The sequence below is a fragment of the Ranitomeya variabilis genome, chromosome 1 (assembly GCF_051348905.1).
Source record: "Ranitomeya variabilis isolate aRanVar5 chromosome 1, aRanVar5.hap1, whole genome shotgun sequence".
Taxonomy (NCBI): Eukaryota; Metazoa; Chordata; class Amphibia; order Anura; family Dendrobatidae; genus Ranitomeya; species Ranitomeya variabilis.
The window spans coordinates 52815078-52834789 of NC_135232.1; positions in this window are offsets into that span (position 1 = coordinate 52815078).

Sequence of the window (19712 nt, forward strand, 5' to 3'; positions counted from 1 at the left end):
TTAACCCAGGATCTTTCCAGACCAGAAAGCAACCAACGCCAAATATTGCCTTGGAGACAGCCAAAGTAAATAAGAAAAATATGACTGCAGATAGTTAAAAGTTAACTGTTTAAAAGTTTGATGCACCTGACCAGGTTTCCATTTAAAAGGGATCATTTGTTTCCAGACAGTGAGAGCATGGACAGTGAGTGATCCAAAAACTTTCCATTGTATATAGTTGGCACATATTTAGGTGCTTCATACTGGTTTTACAAAGAAGTTTTAAAGAAAATTTTTCTAATATTGCTGTGAAAGTTGCCTAGTTTTACAAAGACCTGAAGGAAAACCCATTTGGTGTGGCAGGATTCCTGGTCTGGATACACGCCTTGTAGCTCGCCCAAGACCTACGTTAAGGGTTGATGACGGGTCCCTCACATCGTTGCTGCTGTTATAAAGTTATTAATTGACTAGAGTATTAATTGCACAATTAAATGCACTAACTCCGTACAGAAAATGTTGAAAACTGTTGCACTTTGAGAGAGTGAAAATGCTTAGTAGAGAGATATACAGATAGTGTTTGGTAATATAAAATATTAAAGTGAGAGATAGTGAATAAGAATAGAGCTGAAACTTAGCACTTTTAGGAAAAATGCTTAATATTGTTGGAAGAAGTGAGATAGCATAATAAATGTGCAGATAGTGTTGAAAATTATAGTGAGAGAAAGAAAGAAAGAATTTGAAGCTGATGTCTAATGTTGCACTTTTGAATAAAGAGAATCCCATGCAGTATACCCTTAGGGGTAGCTGCCGTTGGTAAGAAAGGTTCGGCACTTTAGTAAAAGAGAGTTCTAAAGATAGTATACCCTTAGAGGGTAATTGCATTTCATAATCTGTTCTGGTACTGTTTTCTATTTTTGAAAAGTATATATATATTTATGTAAATATGTTTTTGCAACGTTCAAGCATCAATTCCTCCCATAAAGGGAAGCTCCAGTTTACATTAATTAATTTGTTTTACATGTTTACAGCATTTAAAAATGTATATGTCTTTTTGCTAAATTGTATTGTTGTTCTTCTTTTCCCAGTCTGAGAGTACTGGATTTAATGGGGTTGGGGGGGGGGGGGAGTGTGGCGCCCCAGGGTCCTGGTCATCACAGTGGCGTTGCTTTCCTCGTGGGGAGAGTGATGTCATGCTTGGAGGCAAGGAAGGATAACTTTCACCAGGTAAACACAAACATGCAACATGTTCACACTCCAGGCCACAAGGGGGAGCTTTTCATCCTATTCCTAGGTGACTCCCCTATATATATAGTTTGGTTTGGAGGGAAAGTTAGTCAGTTCCTGTGAGAGAGACAAAGGGGAAGGAAGAATGAATGAGGAGCCGTGCAGCCATGAGAAAGTGCTGCAGATCCTGAACAGAGATAGTACCGAAAGCAGAGCAGATTGCAGTGAGCATGCAGGAGAGCAAAGCACAGGAGAGTGATAGCAGGGGAGACCAGCTGTGCAATGGGCTCCCTCTGAGGCGCAGATATCCGGTAGCTGAAACACCGAGGTTGTAAGGGACTCTACGACTTACAGCAGAGATCGGCAGGACAGCTGAACTGCACGTTATCTGTCCGCCTCAATACCCAGGAGGCACAGTGACGCATAGAGCCCGGGGCATGATAGAGTCCCTGTAAAAAAGGCTCGAGTCACCTTCCATATGGGTTTATGTCCTATCCTATATGGGGGACAGAGAGAAAAACTGTGAGGACCTTATCAGAAGCTATAGGCAGTAAGGGACTACAACACCACCATGCTAGAGGAAGGCTTTCAACTCCACCTGGATAAGGGGACTCCCAACTTGCCTCCAAGCCGGCTGGACCCTGCCTGTACCTGTGATCTGGTGCCCTGGACTGCGGTTGCCTGAAGTCTTCAGTAAACCAGGTAAAGAGACTGCAAACCTGTGTCCTCATTCTTTACTGCACCATTCACCATCATCTCCCATCTACACACCGGGAGCCCTGGGGATATACTTCACCTGTGGAAAGTTATACCATCTAGCTGCCATAGCATCACTCCAGAGGACCCCTTAAAGCAGCATCGGTCCCCACTGACAGAATGCCACAGGTGGCGTCACGAACATAAACATAAACATGGACCCGGTCGCCACCGTGACATTCCCCTGTGAACACCGGACCCGGTACCGGGTACCCCACGGCCCTGGTGGGCGACTAACTGTGGAGGTCATTATACTGGGGGGTTGTGTTAACCATACTGGATAGGGGATTTTGGTGAATATCATACTGTTTGGGGTGTTGTTTGCGTGCCATAAAACTGTATTGAATGTTGTGGGGATCATCATAATATACATGGGGGCTGTTGTGGACATCTTACAATTTATGTGAGTCTGTGGTGGACATCATACAATATATGAGGGGCTGCGGTGGCTTGTTATGGATATCATACCATATGAGTGGCTGTGGTGACCATCATACTGTATAGGGGGACAGTATGAGTAGTAGTTACAGTTTGAAGAGGGCAGCGTCATGGGCTGAAAGAGGTTATAATTGGCCGATATTAAAGAAAATATTAGACATCACAAAGGTATAGGACCATAGGCCATGCACATAAAGATATGTGGATCATATAGAGGATTAATGCATAAGAGACCATATGAGAAAAGTATATACAAAAAAATATATATACATATATATATATATATATATATATATATATATATATATATATATAAAGTTTTAGTTAAGCAATCAGTATTCAAGGGCTAAAAAAGACAGACTGAACCAAAGGGTAGAAAGCAAACTGAAGCATAGGTAAGTAATGACATGCACATGATAGTAATTTGACAGACAGACAAGGAATTCAAGGTGTACATATCGTGAAAAGGTAATACACTGTATCCTGAGGGATAAACAGGGTAGACTACATATATCAATTCAACCTAACATACTACACGTAGGACACATCTACGCTCTGGTAACTGTATAGTACTACCTCCCTCTTTACCTCTTTCCATTGCACATGCACTTTACTTCAGACGTATGGTCATATAGCCAGCACTCATCTGGCATTTCCAGACAAACAAGAAGCCTATTAACGCTTTACTGCATTTACACTTTATTAAATACTGTAAGAGTCATGTCGGTCTGGTAGTCGGGGGCAGGTATATCTCGCCCAGGTATTTGTCCTATGTGAATTAGGCCGCTCAGTATCTTCAGGATGCCGAGGGGTTAATAAGTGCAGGAATAAAGGCTGACCAGCTGGAGGTTTCAGGTGTCAGCCTGGGGCACACAGAATGCCTGTCTGTGTGAGACAAACGTGAGTGAGAGCTGTGCTCATGATCTGTGTAATGTTAGCTGGGAGGGAGAAGCCCCCCCAGTTGTTAGATAGCAACTTATTTGTTTAGTTAGCGCCGGACAGGCTAGGATTTATTTTTATGTTTTGTTTTCTGTATTTGCTTTCACTTTAATAAACCTGACCTGAGGTCAGTCAACTTGGAAACCTGCTGTCGCCTCAGAGTTCAATGCACAAACCACGTGACCTTTGACCCCAGCAAAGGCGATCCTGGAGTGTTTTGTCACATTGTGGTGGAGAACGCGGGCATCGCATGGCACAGGCGACAGTATGGAAGACGTGGTGAAAGCCCTAGTACAGTCCACTGCCGTACAGCAGCAGGCTACTGCCGCACAGCATGAAGCTAATCGCTTGATGGCCGCACAGCTGAAGGAGTTAGTGGGCATGACGGCTGCAGACCGCCACCTTCTCCAACAGGTGGCGCAGCGCCTGGTGACCATGCCTGAGGTGGACCTGGAAGCAGAGTCCAGAAGGATCCATGTGAGTCGATACTGGCAAAAGTTGACCGCGGAAGATGACGTCGAGGCGTACCTGACAACATTTGAGCAGACGGCGTTGAGGGAGAAGTGGCCGAAGGCACGATGGGCCGATTTGATTGCTCCGTTTCTCTCCGGCGAGGCCCAAAAAGCTTAACATGACTTAGACCCGGAAGTCGCACAGGACTTTGAGAAGCTGAAAGTTGAGATCCTGGCCCGGCTAGGTGTGACGACGGCTGTCCGTGCACAGAGGGTACATCAGTGGACATACCAGCCAAATAAACCGCCGCGGTCTCAGATGTTCGACCTGATCTACTTGACAAAGAAATGGCTGCAACCCGAGGTACTGACAACCCCGGAGATAATCCAGCGGGTTGTCCTGGACAAGTATCTGAGAGTGCTACCTCCAGCGCTGAAAAGGTGGGTAAGCCAAGGAAATCCCACGACAGCGGATCAACTTGTGGAGTTGGTCGAGCGATATTCCATGGCAGAAGGACTTCCCGACGAAACCGCTAGCACCTGGTCTGTGCCTTCTCCTCGTGGAACCGGTAAGACTGTTCCAGCGACTACGGGTGAAGGAAAATCGCCAAAAACTGTGGGGGAGGAACCCGGGACTGCTCGCACTCCGAGACTGAGAGTATGGGACGGTGGTCTCAGTAGGGGGCCTGTTAGGTGTTTCCGCTGCCGTGAGAAGGGCCATGTTTCTGCGAACTGTCCTGTTACCACTGAACCCATGCAGTGCGATGTTATAGACTCTAAGAAACGCATGTCTTTGGTTACACGGCTGGTGAATGTGAATGCGGGTCAAAGTGATATAGCAAAACACCTGTGTGAATTATCTGTTGATGGGAAAAGTGTTGTGGCGTTACTAGACTCTGGAAGCGTGGTGACTCTGGTGAAAGCTAGTCTGGTGGCACTTCCGTCTGGTTCGTCTGACAAATTTTCTGTAACGTGTGTGCATGGTGACACCTGCTCGTACCTAACAGCGGTCATATCGATTTCCACTCCCTATGGGTCTGTGCAACACAAAGTGGGACTCGTCCCTGCATTGTTACAGGATGTAATCCTGGGCAGGGACTTTCCCCATTTCTGGCAGTTGTGGGAGAATCAGTTGCTCCTTCACGGTAGCTGTGAATCTTTTCCCATGCCATCTGGAGGTCCCGAACTCTTAGAGGAGGTCCCACAGGAAGACGTTGCTGGGGACGTTATTGAGTCTAACCTTCAGTACCCCTTCTCAGTTCTGGCGGGGGGAAACTGAAGAAACTGAGGAAACTCAGTGAGAGGCGGAGGCAGACCGCCATCCAGCACCCTGCCTACCAGATCTGGGAGTCCAGTTGGATGACTTCCACAGCGAACAAATGAAAGATCCTACCCTGACTCAGGCTAGGAAAAATGTAAAAATGATAGATAGCGTACCCGTAGAACCTGACACTAGGCTAGCGTACCCGTACATGGTTCTTGAAAATGATTTACTCTACCAGGTAGAGAAAAAAGGGGAAGACACTGTGCAGCAGTTAGTGGTACCCAAACCTTATCGGCGGAAGGTACTGGACCTGGCCCACGGACATATAATGGGGGGACATCTGGGGGTACAAAAAACCACAGAAAGAATATTGCATTGTTTTGTGTGGCCTGGAATACACAATGATGTGCGTAACTATTGTGAGTCCTGTCCAGAGTGCCAAATCTCGGCACCTAAACTTCGGTACTGTAGCCCTTTGGTACCCCTCCCTATCATTGGGGTCCCATTTGAGAGAATTGGGATGGATTTGGTTGGGCCCCTTCCCCGGTCCGCACGTGGGCACCAACATATCCTCGTCATCATGGACTATGCCACTCGCTACCCGGAAGCCATCCCTTTGCGTAACACTGCTACCAAAACGATCGCCAAAGAATTGGTGCAAGTGTTTAGTCGGGTAGGAATTCCAAAACAGATACTCACCGACCAGGGGACTCCCTTTATGTCGAGGGTAATGAAGGAGCTCTGCAGACTCTTACAAATAGATCCGTTGCGTACATCTGTCTATCACCCTCAAACAGATGGGTTGGTTGAGCGGTTCAATAAAACCTTAAAACAGATGCTCCGAAAGGCGATAGACAAAGATGGGAAGAACTGGGATTACTTGTTACCCTATTTGCTGTTTGCCATTAGGGAAGTTCCCCAGTCTTCCACAGGGTTCTCGCCTTTCGAGCTATTATACGCCCGTCGTCCCCGTGGACTGTTGGACGTCGCAAAAGAAACCTGGGAAGGTCAAGTCACTCCCTTTAAAACGGTGATAGACCATGTAACGCAAATGCAGGACCGTATTGCTGCTGTCATGCCCATTGTTAGGGAACATATGTTACAGGCCCAGGGAGCCCAGAGGCTAAGTTATGATAGAGGCGCCAAGGTCCGTACGTTTGCACCCGGGGATAGGGTGTTGATCCTAATCCCTACGGTGGATAGTACATTTCTGGCGAAATGGCAGGGCCCCTTTGAGGTCATGGAATGAGTTGGAGAAGTGAACTATAAAGTGCACCAGCACCAGAACAGATTTATCATGTGAATCTGATAAAACTCTGGAAAGACCGCGCTGCCCTAACAGCGGATCTGCCCTGTCCGGTTTGCTCACCTACCGTACCGGAGGTGCAGATTGCCGAGACTCTCTCTGAACGACAAAAATCTGAGGTTAAGCAGTTTTTGTTACAGAACCAACAGTTTTTCTCGGAAAAACCAGGCCAGACAAGGCTAGTGAAACATGAGATTGTCACAGAGCCTGGTGTCACAGTTCATGTGAAGCCATACCGGATTCTGGAAGCACGCCGTGAAGCCGTCTCCCGGGAGGTGAAGGCAATGTTGGACTTAGGAGTCATTGAAGAGTCGCACAGCGCCTGGTCCAGTCCAATTGTGTTGATACCTAAGCCGGATGGCTCTATACGGTTTTGCAATGACTTTAGGAAACTGAATGCGGTTTCTAAATTTGATGCCTACCCTATGCCCCGGGTCGATGAGTTGATCGATCGGCTGGGTAAAGCCCCATACATTACGACCCTGGACCTAACAAAGGGGTACTGGCAGATCCCTCTGGCCGAGGCGGCCAGAGAGAAGACGGCATGTGCTACAACGGAAGGGCTGTTCCAGTATATCTACATGCCTTTTGGACTTCACAGAGCCCCAGCAACGTTCCAGAGATTGATGGATCGAGTCTTGAGGCCCCACAGGCAGTACGCTTCTGCCTACCTAGACGACATCATAATTTACAGCGTGGACTGGGAAGCTCACCTCCGGAAGGTACAGGCGGTGATTGATGACCTGAGAGACGCAGGCTTAACGGCGAATCCCAAGAAATGTCACATCGGCCTTGAAGAAGCCCGATACTTGGGCTACGTGATTGGCAGAGGAGTGGTTAAACCCCAGATCGACAAAATACAGGCAATTCAGGGCTGGCCGCAACCAGTGAACAAGAAACAAGTTCAAGCTTTCCTGGGCATTGCCGGCTATTATCGCCGGTTCATACCCAACTTTGCAGCCATGGCTACCCCCTTGACGGATCTTACCAAAGGGAGGGATTCCGTCATGGTAAAATGGACCTCAGTGGCTGAAGAGGCCTTCCATAGTCTGAAACAGGCTTTGTGCTCTCAGCCCGTACTAGTGACTCCTGATTTCAGCAGCGAGTTTGTGGTGCAAACTGATGCCTCTGATACTGGTATCGGAGCTGTACTTTCCCAGGTGAAGGACGGAGTGGAACACCCGGTCCTCTACCTCAGTCGGAAACTGAATGTACATGAGCAGAGGTATGCCGTGATTGAAAAAGAGTGCCTAGCCATCAAATGAGCTCTCGACTCCCTCAAATATTACCTGGCAGGTAGGAAGTTTAGGCTGGTCACGGACCATGCCCCTCTCAAGTGGATGCATCTCCACAAGGACCGTAATAGTCGGGTAACCCGGTGGTTCCTTGCCCTGCAGGCTTACTCTTTCACGGTGGAGCACCGCCCCGGGGTGCAGATGGGGAACGCTGATGCCCTGTCCCGAGTACACTGTTTCGAGAGTATTCTTGCTCGACCTGAGTGGTCTGAGCAGGGGGGGAGGATATGTAAGAGTCATGTCGGTCTGGTAGTCGGGGGCAGGTATATCTCGCCCAGGTATTTGTCCTATGTGAATTAGGCCGCTCAGTATCTTCAGGATACCGAGGGGTTAATAAGTGCAGGAATAAAGGCTGACCAGCTGGAGGTTTCAGGTGTCAGCCTGGGGCACACAGAATGCCTGTCTGTTGTGAATTTGGTTTTTGGGCTCCCCCGGTGGTCACTGGTGGTACTGGACTTGTGTGCTTCACTTTCTCTGTTCACCTGTTTCCATCAGGATATGGGAGTATCCTATTTAGCCTTGCTGCTCAGTTATTCTAGTGCCGGCCATCAATGTAACCAGAGCCTTTCTGTTGCATGTTCCTGCTTCTAGACTACTATCAGCTAAGTTGGACTCTTAGTCCTAAGTTTGTTTTGCATTTTTGTTCCAGTTCACAGTTATGTTATTTTTCTGTAGCTGGAAGCTCTTGTGGGCCGAAATTGCCACTCCGGTGTCATGAGTTGACACATGAGTCTTAAAGTAATTTCGGGATGGTATTTTAATAGGGTTTTCAGCTGACCGTGAAGTTCCCTATTGTATCTTCTTGCTATCTAGTAAGCGGACCTCGCTTTGCTGCACCTACCTTCATACTGCGTATGTCTTTTCCTCTGAACTCACCGTCAATATATGTGGGGGGCTTCTGTCTCCTTTTTGGGGGAATTTCCCTAGAGGTAAGCCAGGTCTGTCTTTTCCTCTATTAGGGTTAGTTAGTCCTCCGGCTGGCGCTAGGCGTCTAGGGATAAAACGTAGGTACGTCACCCGGCCACTGTTAGTTGTGTGGTAGGTTTAGCTCACGGTCAGCTCGAGATTCCATCACCCAAGAGCTAGTCTGTTATTTAAGTTCTCTGACGTTCCCTTGCCATTGGGAACCATGACAGTATGGCCGGCCAAGGGTTAAAACCGTTGGCAGAAGAAAGGAGAGAAAAAGAATTCTGCAGATTTTTTTTTTTTTTTTTTTCCTCTGAGCTTGCTCTATAGTTGACTTAGTTGCATTTCTGCTCTAATTGCAGCCTTTGTCTCTCTCTCTCCTTCTAATCCTTGAATGGCTCTGATCTCACCTGATTAAAATGGATCCTCAGAGTTTGGCTACAGGTTTGAATAATCTTGCTACGAAGGTTCAAAATTTACAGGATTTTGTTATTCATGCTCCTATATCTGAACCTAGAATTTCTATACCAGAATTTTTCTCCGGGGATAGATCTCGTTTCCTGAATTTTAAAAATAATTGTAAATTATTTCTTTCCCTGAGATCTCGCTCCGCTGGAGATCCCGCACAGCAGGTTAGGATAGTAATTTCCTTGCTGCGGGGCGACCCTCAACACTGGGCATTTGCATTGGCACCCGGGGATCCTGCGTTGCTCAATGTGGATGCGTTTTTTTTGGCTTTGGGGTTGCTTTATGAGGAACCTAACTTAGAGATTCAGGCTGAAAAAGCCTTGATGGCCCTATCTCAAGGGCAAGATGAAGCTGAAATATACTGCCAAAAATTTCGTAAATGGTCTGTGCTTACTCAGTGGAATGAGTGCGCCCTGGCGGCGAATTTCAGAGAGGGTCTCTCTGATGCCATTAAAGATGTTATGGTGGGGTTCCCTGCACCTACAGGTCTGAATGAGTCCATGACAATGGCTATTCAGATTGATCGGCGTTTGCGGGAGCGCAAACCTGTGCACCATTTGGCGGTGTCTTCTGAGAAGGCTCCAGAAAATATGCAATGTGATAGAATTCTGTCCAGAAGCGAACGGCAGAATTTTAGGCGAAAAAATGGGTTGTGCTTCTATTGTGGTGATTCAACTCATGTTATATCAGCATGCTCTAAACGTACAAAAAAGGTTGATAAGTCTATTTCAATTGGCACCTTACAGTCTAAGTTTATTCTGTCTGTGACCTTGATTTGTTCATTATCGTCAATTACCGTGGATGCCTATGTCGACTCTGGCGCCGCTTTGAGTCTAATGGATTGGTCCTTTGCCAGGCGCTGTGGGTTTGATCTAGAGCCTCTGGAAGTTCCTATACCTCTGAAGGGTATTGACTCTACACCATTGGCTAGTAATAAACCACAATACTGGACACAAGTGACTATGCGTATGAATCCAGACCATCAGGAGATGATTCGCTTCCTTGTGTTGTACAATCTACATGACGTTTTGGTGCTCGGATTACCATGGTTACAATCTCATAACCCAGTCCTTGACTGGAAAGCTATGTCTGTGTTAAGCTGGGGATGTCAGGGGGCTCATGGGGACGTACCTTTGGTTTCCATTTCGTCATCTATTCCCTCTGAGATTCCGGAATTTTTTATCTGATTATCGTGATGTTTTTGAGGAGCCTAAGCTTGGTTCACTACCTCCTCACAGAGATTGCGATTGTGCCATAGATCTGATTCCGGGCAGTAAATTTCCAAAGGGTCGTTTATTTAATCTATCTGTACCTGAACATGCTGCTATGCGAGAATATATTAAGGAGTCCCTGGAAAAGGGACATATTCGTCCTTCTTCATCTCCCTTAGGAGCCGGTTTTTTCTTTGTATCTAAAAAAGATGGCTCTTTGAGGCCGTGTATTGATTATCGACTCTTGAATAAAATTACAGTCAAATATCAGTATCCTCTGCCACTGCTTACTGATTTGTTTGCTCGAATAAAAGGGGCTAAGTGGTTCTCTAAGATTGATCTCCGTGGGGCGTATAAGTTGGTGCGAATTAAGCAGGGGGATGAGTGGAAAACCGCATTTAATACGCCCGAGGGCCATTTTGAGTATTTAGTAATGCCTTTTGGTCTTTCAAATGCCCCTTCAGTCTTTCAGTCCTTTATGCATGACATTTTCCGTGAATATTTGGATAAATTTATGATCGTGTATCTGGATGATATTTTGATTTTTTCGGATGACTGGGATTCTCATGTCCAACAGGTCAGGAGGGTTTTTCAGGTTTTGCGGGCTAATTCCTTGTGTGTGAAGGGTTCTAAGTGTATTTTTGGGGTTCAAAAGATTTCTTTTTTGGGGTACATTTTTTCCCCCTCTTCCATTGAGATGGATCCTGTCAAGGTTCGGGCTATTTGTGATTGGACGCAACCTTCTTCTCTTAAGAGCCTTCAGAAATTTTTGGGCTTTGCTAATTTTTATCGTCGATTTATAACTGGTTTTTCTGATGTTGCTAAACCTTTGACTGATTTGACCAAAAAGGGTGCTGATGTTGCTGATTGGTCCCCTGCTGCTGTGGAGGCCTTTCGGGAGCTTAAGCGCCGCTTTTCTTCCGCCCCTGTGTTGCGTCAGCCTGATGTTACTCTTCCTTTTCAGGTTGAGGTCGATGCTTCCGAGATCGGAGCTGGGGCGGTCTTGTCGCAGAAAAGTTCCGACTGCTCCGTGATGAGACCTTGTGCGTTCTTTTCTCGAAAATTTTCGCCCGCCGAGCGAAATTATGATATTGGTAATCGGGAGCTTTTGGCTATGAAGTGGGCTTTTGAGGAGTGGCGTCATTGGCTTGAGGGGGCTAGACATCAGGTGGTGGTATTGACCGATCACAAGAATTTGATTTATCTTGAGTCTGCCAGGCGCCTGAATCCTAGACAGGCGCGCTGGTCGTTGTTTTTCTCTCGGTTTAATTTTGTGGTCTCATACTTACCAGGTTCTAAAAATGTGAAGGCGGATGCCCTTTCTAGGAGTTTTGAGCCTGATTCCCCTGGTGATTCTGAACCTACAGGTATCCTTAAGGATGGGGTGATATTATCTGCTGTTTCCCCAGACCTGCGACGGGCTTTGCAGGAGTTTCAGGCGGATAGACCTGATCGTTGCCCGCCTGGTAGACTGTTTGTTCCTGATGATTGGACCAGTAGAGTCATCTCGGAGGTTCATTCTTCTGTGTTGGCAGGTCATCCCGGGATCTTTGGTACCAGGGATTTGGTGGCTAGGTCCTTCTGGTGGCCTTCCCTGTCTCGAGATGTACGAGTTTTTGTGCAGTCTTGTGATGTTTGTGCTCGGGCCAAACCTTGTTGTTCTCGGGCTAGCGGATTGTTGTTATCTTTGCCTATTCCGAAGAGGCCTTGGACTCACATCTCTATGGATTTTATTTCTGATCTCCCTGTTTCTCAGAAAATGTCTGTCATCTGGGTGGTGTGTGACCGTTTTTCAAAGATGGTTCATTTGGTGCCCTTGCCTAAGTTGCCTTCTTCATCCGAGTTGGTTCCTCTGTTTTTTCAAAATGTGGTTCGCTTGCATGGTATTCCGGAGAATATCGTTTCTGACAGGGGGACCCAGTTCGTGTCTAGATTTTGGCGGGCGTTCTGTGCTAGGATGGGCATTGATTTGTCTTTTTCGTCTGCGTTCCATCCTCAGACTAATGGCCAGACTGAGCGAACTAATCAGACCTTGGAGACTTATTTGAGGTGTTTTGTGTCTGTGGATCAGGATGACTGGGTTGCCTTTTTGCCGTTGGCGGAGTTTGCCCTCAATAATCGGGCTAGTTCTGCCACTTTGGTTTCTCCTTTCTTTTGCAATTCGGGGTTTCATCCTCGTTTTTCTTCCGGTCAGGTGGAGTCTTCGGATTGTCCTGGAGTGGATACTGTGGTGGATAGGTTGCATCGGATTTGGGGACAGGTGGTGGACAATTTGGAGTTGTCCCAGGAAAAGACTCGGCATTTTGCTAACCGCCGTCGTCGTGTTGGTCCTCGTCTTCGTGTTGGGGACTTGGTGTGGTTGTCTTCTCGTTTTGTCCCTATGAGGGTTTCTTCTCCTAAGTTTAAGCCTCGGTTCATCGGCCCGTATAAGATTTTGGAGATTCTTAACCCCGTGTCCTTTCGATTGGACCTCCCAGCATCTTTTTCTATCCATAATGTCTTCCATCGGTCATTATTGCGCAGGTATGAGGTACCGGTTGTGCCTTCCGTTGAGCCTCCCGCTCCGGTGTTGGTTGAGGGTGAATTGGAGTACGTTGTGGAGAAGATCTTGGACTCCCATGTTTCCAGATGGAAACTTCAGTATCTGGTCAAGTGGAAGGGCTACGGTCAGGAGGATAATTCTTGGGTGACAGCCTCTGATGTTCATGCCTCTGATTTGGTCCGTGCCTTTCATAGGGCTCATCCTGATCGCCCTGGTGGTTCTTGTGAGGGTTCGGTGCCCCCTCCTTGAGGGGGGGGGTACTGTTGTGAATTTGGTTTTTGGGCTCCCCCGGTGGTCACTGGTGGTACTGGACTTGTGTGCTTCACTTTCTCTGTTTACCTGTTTCCATCAGGATATGGGAGTATCCTATTTAGCCTTGCTGCTCAGTTATTCTAGTGCCGGCCATCAATGTAACCAGAGCCTTTCTGTTGCATGTTCCTGCTTCTAGACTACTATCAGCTAAGTTGGACTCTTAGTCCTAAGTTTGTTTTGCATTTTTGTTCCAGTTCACAGTTATGTTATTTTTCTGTAGCTGGAAGCTCTTGTGGGCCGAAATTGCCACTCCGGTGTCATGAGTTGACACATGAGTCTTAAAGTAATTTCGGGATGGTATTTTAATAGGGTTTTCAGCTGACCGTGAAGTTCCCTATTGTATCTTCTTGCTATCTAGTAAGCGGACCTCGCTTTGCTGCACCTACCTTCATACTGCGTATGTCTTTTCCTCTGAACTCACCGTCAATATATGTGGGGGGCTTCTGTCTCCTTTTTGGGGGAATTTCCCTAGAGGTAAGCCAGGTCTGTCTTTTCCTCTATTAGGGTTAGTTAGTCCTCCGGCTGGCGCTAGGCGTCTAGGGATAAAACGTAGGTACGTCACCCGGCCACTGTTAGTTGTGTGGTAGGTTTAGCTCACGGTCAGCTCGAGATTCCATCACCCAAGAGCTAGTCTGTTATTTAAGTTCTCTGACGTTCCCTTGCCATTGGGAACCATGACACCTGTCTGTGTGAGACAAACGTGAGTGAGAGCTGTGCTCATGATCTGTGTAATGTTAGCTGGGAGGGAGAAGCCCCCCCAGTTGTTAGATAGCAACGTATTTGTTTAGTTAGCGCCGGACAGGCTAGGATTTATTTTTATGTTTTGTTTTCTGTATTTGCTTTCACTTTAATAAACCTGACCTGAGGTCAGTCAACTTGGAAACCTGCTGTCGCCTCAGAGTTCAATGCACAAACCACGTGACCTTTGACCCCAGCAAAGGTGATCCCGGAGTGTTTTGTCACAATACTATGATGTCAATTTAGGCTGAATTGATATACAGTATGTAGTCTACCCTGTTTATCCCTCGGGATACAGTGTTTTACCTTTTCACGGTATGTACACCTTGAATTCTTTGTCTGTCTGCCAAATTACCATCATGTGCATGTGATTACTTACCTTTGCTTTAGTTTGAGTCCTATCCTTTGATTCAGTCTGTGTTTTTAAACCCCTTCATGACCCCAGCTTTTTTCGGCTTTGCTTTCAAGTTTTTCGCTCCCCTCCTTCCCAGAGCCATAACTATTTTATTTTTCCGTCAATATGGTCATGTGAGGGCTTATTTTTTGTGGGACAAGTTGTACTTTTGAACGACAGCATTGGTTTTTGCATGTCATGTACTAGAAAACGGGGAAAAAAATTCCAAGTGCGGTGAAATTGCAAAAAAAGTGTTAGTTTTTTGTTTGGCTTTTTTGCTAGGTTCACTTTTTTTATTGATTTTGATTTTGATTTTTATTTATTGATAGATCGGGCGATTCTCAACGCGGCGATGCCAGATATGTGTATATTTTATTTTTTTATTGTTTTATTTTAAATGGGGCAAAAGGGGAGTTATTTAAACTTCTGTATATTTTTTTCATATTTTTTAAAACATTTTTTTTTACTTTTGCCATGCTTCAATAGCCTCCATGGGAGGCTAGAAGCTGGCACAACTCGATCGGCTCTGCTACATAGGAGCGATGATCAGATCGCTCTTATGTAGCTGAATTACTGCATTGATATGAGCGCCGACCACTGGGTGGCGCTCACAGCAATCCGGCATGAACAACCATAGAGGTCTTCAATAGACCTCTGGTTGTCATGCCGATGCATCGCTGACCCCCGATCATGTGACGGGGGTCAGCAATGCGCTCATTTCCGGCCCGATGGATGGAATCGCTAGTTAAATGCCGCTGTCAGCGTTTGACAGCGGCATTTAACTAGTTAATAGTGGTGGTTGGATCACGATTCCAGGCACATGTCAGCTGTACAAAACAGCTGACATGTCCTGGCTTTGATGCGGGCTCACCGCCAGAGCCCGCATCAAAGCGGAGGTTCTGAAAGGGGTTAACCCTTGATTATTGATTGTTTATTAATGTTTAAATAAAACCTATACATTTTTTATATACTTTTCTCATATAGTCTTTTATGCACCAATCCTCTAGAAGGGCTAAAAGAGGGCATAGCGTGAAAAGGGGCACAGAATGGATATGGAGAGGGGATAGCGTGAAATAGAGGCACAGTATTATTATTATTTATATAGCACCATTAATTCCATGGTGCTGTACATGAGAAAGGGTTACATACAGGGTTATAGATATCGTTAACATTAAACAAATTTACAATGACTGACTGGTACAGAGGGGAGAGGACCCTGTCCTTACTATGGAGAGGGGTTTGAATGGGGGGGGGACAGTGTGGCGATATAGAAAGTGTAATGGTAAATTAGAGAGGGGACAGCCATGGTAAAGGACGTGATTCATAAGGGCGGATGGTGTTTCGGCTACAGCTGATAATGGTAGACAGTGTGGAAGTTATATACCTTAGGAGGCTGATTTAGGGTCATAATATGGACAGATATTTTTATAATAAATGAAAGAGAAAAGACCGGCACTATGGAACATGTGGTTATACCTGCTAAATATCGAACTCATCATACATCAGCTTTCTGCTTGTTGGGTCTAGGTGATGACAACCCACTCCTGATTGACAGCTCGGTCCAGTAGCATTGTCCTCCCTCTCCGATGCTACAAGTGTAAGGTACTAACAGGAACGCGGGATGCAGTGACGAGCAGGAGGCAGAGCAAGAGTTAACAGGTTTTATATATATATATATATATATATATATATATATATATATATAAATGACTGAACAGTAAATATTCCAGGCAGGGAGTAAGGGGGTGTAAACATACAGGCCTTCAATGTGTATATAGCAATAAAGTAAATGCAACGGGTGAAAAAACGGGTTAACTTATCAGTCTCTGGTTCCTGGATGACGGTGGCTGGAAAATCCCACGATGGTGCCGTAGGTGACATGAGAAGTCTCTGAGACGGTCCTGGAGAAAACTGAAGCACTGTCTCTGTACGGCGGCTAAGTATCCTGGTCTTCTTACGCATGGTCTTGTGATCCTGGAACGAGGTGCAGAACGAGGAAAGGTCTGCTGGACAGCCGAATCAGCGATACCAAGGGAGTCAGGAGGTATACGATGCACCAACCGGTTAGTGCTGTCAGGGTCGGGGATTAATGGGGAGTTGGTCTCTGGAGACGCATAGTCTGTATGCGCAGGGGATGGAACACTGCAAAGCGGGCCTGTCAGTTGGCATCGGTCTGAGGACAGGGAGTCAACCTTCTCCTGTAGCACATGCTGGGTACCCACCAAAAGCCCTGTTCCCGTGCGTGCAGCCCCTTTTATATCACACCCGCCCCCAGCAGTCAGGTGCAAAGGTCTACTCCGGTCAGAAAGTCCTACAGTTCCGGCCCGGACACGCAAGAGAGACCACTATTCTGATCTATCTTCCTACACAAGCAAAGGCAGCGTTGCCTTTGCAGCATCAGTAGAGCACAAGTAACACCAAAACTGACCAGATGCAGTAACGTCAGGAAAAATCAAAAATATCATATTGCAGCAAACCGGAACTTGCATTTATAATTGCACAAGCCATTGCTAATGATCACAATACTCTATCATAATAAAATGTATGTTAAAATATTGCATTTTTTGGCTTTATGGCTGTCCCACAGCATTTCTTAAAAATGGGCATGTCCTAGCAGACAAAGGAGTGGTTAATCACAGCTTAATGAATAGATTAGAGTTCTGCTCAATTTCTGATTGTGGAGCACAACAGTCGTGAAAGATTTGTTAAATTTATTAAGGGATGAGCTCCTCTTGATAATTTTGATGCATCTTACTCGAGCGTCCTTTTCTTCAAGACTGACATAGTCGTGAGGAATCAGCCCCTTTGTTTTTTGTTTCATTCAGAACATAAAAACCTGGCAATTGCTATTGTATCAAACTCTGCGTAAAACGCCATTTTCAATTCACAACAGGCTTTGCAGAAAAAAATCTCAAAGAGCCAAAAGCAGTCTCTTACGTGCCTTTTGAAGGATTTATGACTCCAATGTACCAACATATCAAATTGTTTGAAGCCTATATTAAGTAAAGACTCCCTAAAAAAACTATAAAAACAAGAAAAAAATGAACATATGCCCCACATGAGGTAAACAAGTAAAAAGTATTAGTACATTTAAATAGCATAGGGTACTTAGGTAATGCTATAGTGATAAGAATAAAACATAAAAGCTATCCCAACATGACAACATGTATCTATTGGGACAGTGCTAACCTGTCTCTAGCATTAAAGTCTTACCAAGTGTCAAATGATGTCAATGTGAATAAGGGTAAAGCAGGACACTGCCCGAATGAGACACCCATCCATGGGAAGCTATACAGATGAAATATTTAGCTCAGAAAGCAGAGTCATGCTAAAGTACAAGAGATTACAGCAAAACCCAAACATTGAGCTGGACTATAACCTGGTATACTGTACGTGCAAAGTGTAAGAGCACGTTCACACTGTGGCCATTTCACAGAAAAATCTAAAGAAAAAATATATATAAAAATATATATAAACATATATAAAGTGAAAATTACATCTACAGAATGGGAGGAATAGAACTAAGCAACAGCACGTGTGAAAAAGACTTGGATATACTAATAGATCACAGACAGCATATGAGTCAACAATATGATGCAGCAGCAAAAAAGGCAAACACAGTTCTGAGATGTATTAAAAGAAGCATAAAGTCTAGATTACGTGAAGTAATTATCCCCCTTTACTCCTCCTTGGTCAGGCCTCATCTGGAATACTGTGTCCAGTTCTGGGCACCACATTTTAAAAAAGACATTGAAAAATTGGAGCAAGCTCAGAAAAGAACAACCAGGATGGTGAGTGGACTGCAAAGTATGCCCCACGAGGAACGGTTAAAAGATCAGGAAATGAGAGTGCTCAATTTTCCTAATTGGAGCTCTTCCCTCCAAAAAGATAAGGACCATTCCTGCAACATCAGGTTTAGTAATTTTCTTCCCTTTTATGTTAAATAATTGTATATACTGTATTGTATTGTTTCCAATTTGTATCATCTTTGTATTTTTTTTATAAACACCGCCTACCTTTTCGGATTAAAGGGACGCTGTCACCTCAATTTGGCGGGATATTAAAATGAGTTGTTACCAGTCCGATGGGCGGCGTATCCAAGTAATTTCTCCACCCCGTCAGTCCCTTTTTTCCGCAATAGTTTAAGCCTAAGAGTATGCGTGCGCCATAGTTGGCGCGTACGCCTGCAGTCTTCGGTGGCGCAAGCGCCGTCTGCTTTGCCCTACTGCGGGCAAAGCCGAAAACATTACTGCGCATGCGCCCGCCTACTATGTCCCGGAACACAGCAAAATACTTCTGGAACATAGTGCGATGGCACATGTGCAGTAATGCTTTTCGGCTTTGCCCGCAGTTGCGCGCACGCCACCGAATACTGCAGGCGCACGCGCCAACTATGGCGTACGCATACTCTAAGGTACTAAACTATTGCGGAAAAAAGGGACTGACGGGGTGAAAAAATTACTAGGATACGCCGCCCATCGGACCGGTAACAACTCATTTTAATATCCCGCCAAATTGAGGTGACAGAGTCCCTTTAAATATATAAAATTTAGAACCTCTGTTCCTTTTGAAGACTGTAGACAGGTTTCTTTTGACATAAATAAAATATGGAAAACTAACATTATGGTCCTTCAACCTTATAAATACCGTGGATATCTGAAAAAAAGAAAGGAACTTTTCCACCTATCTCAGAAAACCCATCACAAAAGTCACAGGATCTCCACTTCATTATCAAGGAGTCACCTACATACAGTATATGCCCCAATATAATCGCTCTAGGTTCCCTACTGACTCCCACCATAATTAGGCCAGTCCACAGCTATCCGTAAAGTCTCCTTATGTTCCTCCCGTCACGTTTCCTTCACTCACATTAATCGGGGGAGTCTATTGCTTGTCTCATTCTATAGGTCCTCTATAGCAATTTGCACATCAGATATTGATCTGAATAAAGTGCCTCCTCAATTGAAGACCATAAGTATCAGCAGAGTAGGCAAATAAAGAAAATTAAAATGTAACCTTTAACCCCTTCCCGACCCATGACGCCACGTAGGCGTCATGAAAGTCGGTGCCAATCCGACCTGTGACGCATATGTGGCGTCATGGAATGATCGCGTCACTGCAGATCGGGTGAAAGGGTAAACTCCAATTTCACTCGATCTGCAGGGACAGGGGGAGTGGTATTTCAGCCCAGGGGGGGGGGTGGCTTCACCCCCCCGTGGCTACGATCGCTCTGATTGGCTGTTGAAAGTGAAACAGCCAATCAGAGCGATTTGTAATATTTCACTATGAAAACCGGTGAAATATTACAATCCAGCCATGCCCGATGCTGTAATATCATCGGCCATGGCTGCAAACCCTGATCTGTCCCCCCCCCCCACCACCGATCGCCTCCCCAGTCCTCCGATCTGTCTCGTAGTCCCCTCCGTCCACCTGTCCGCTCCCCCGTCCTCCTGTCCGCTCCCCCGTGCTCCGATCCCACCCCCGTGCT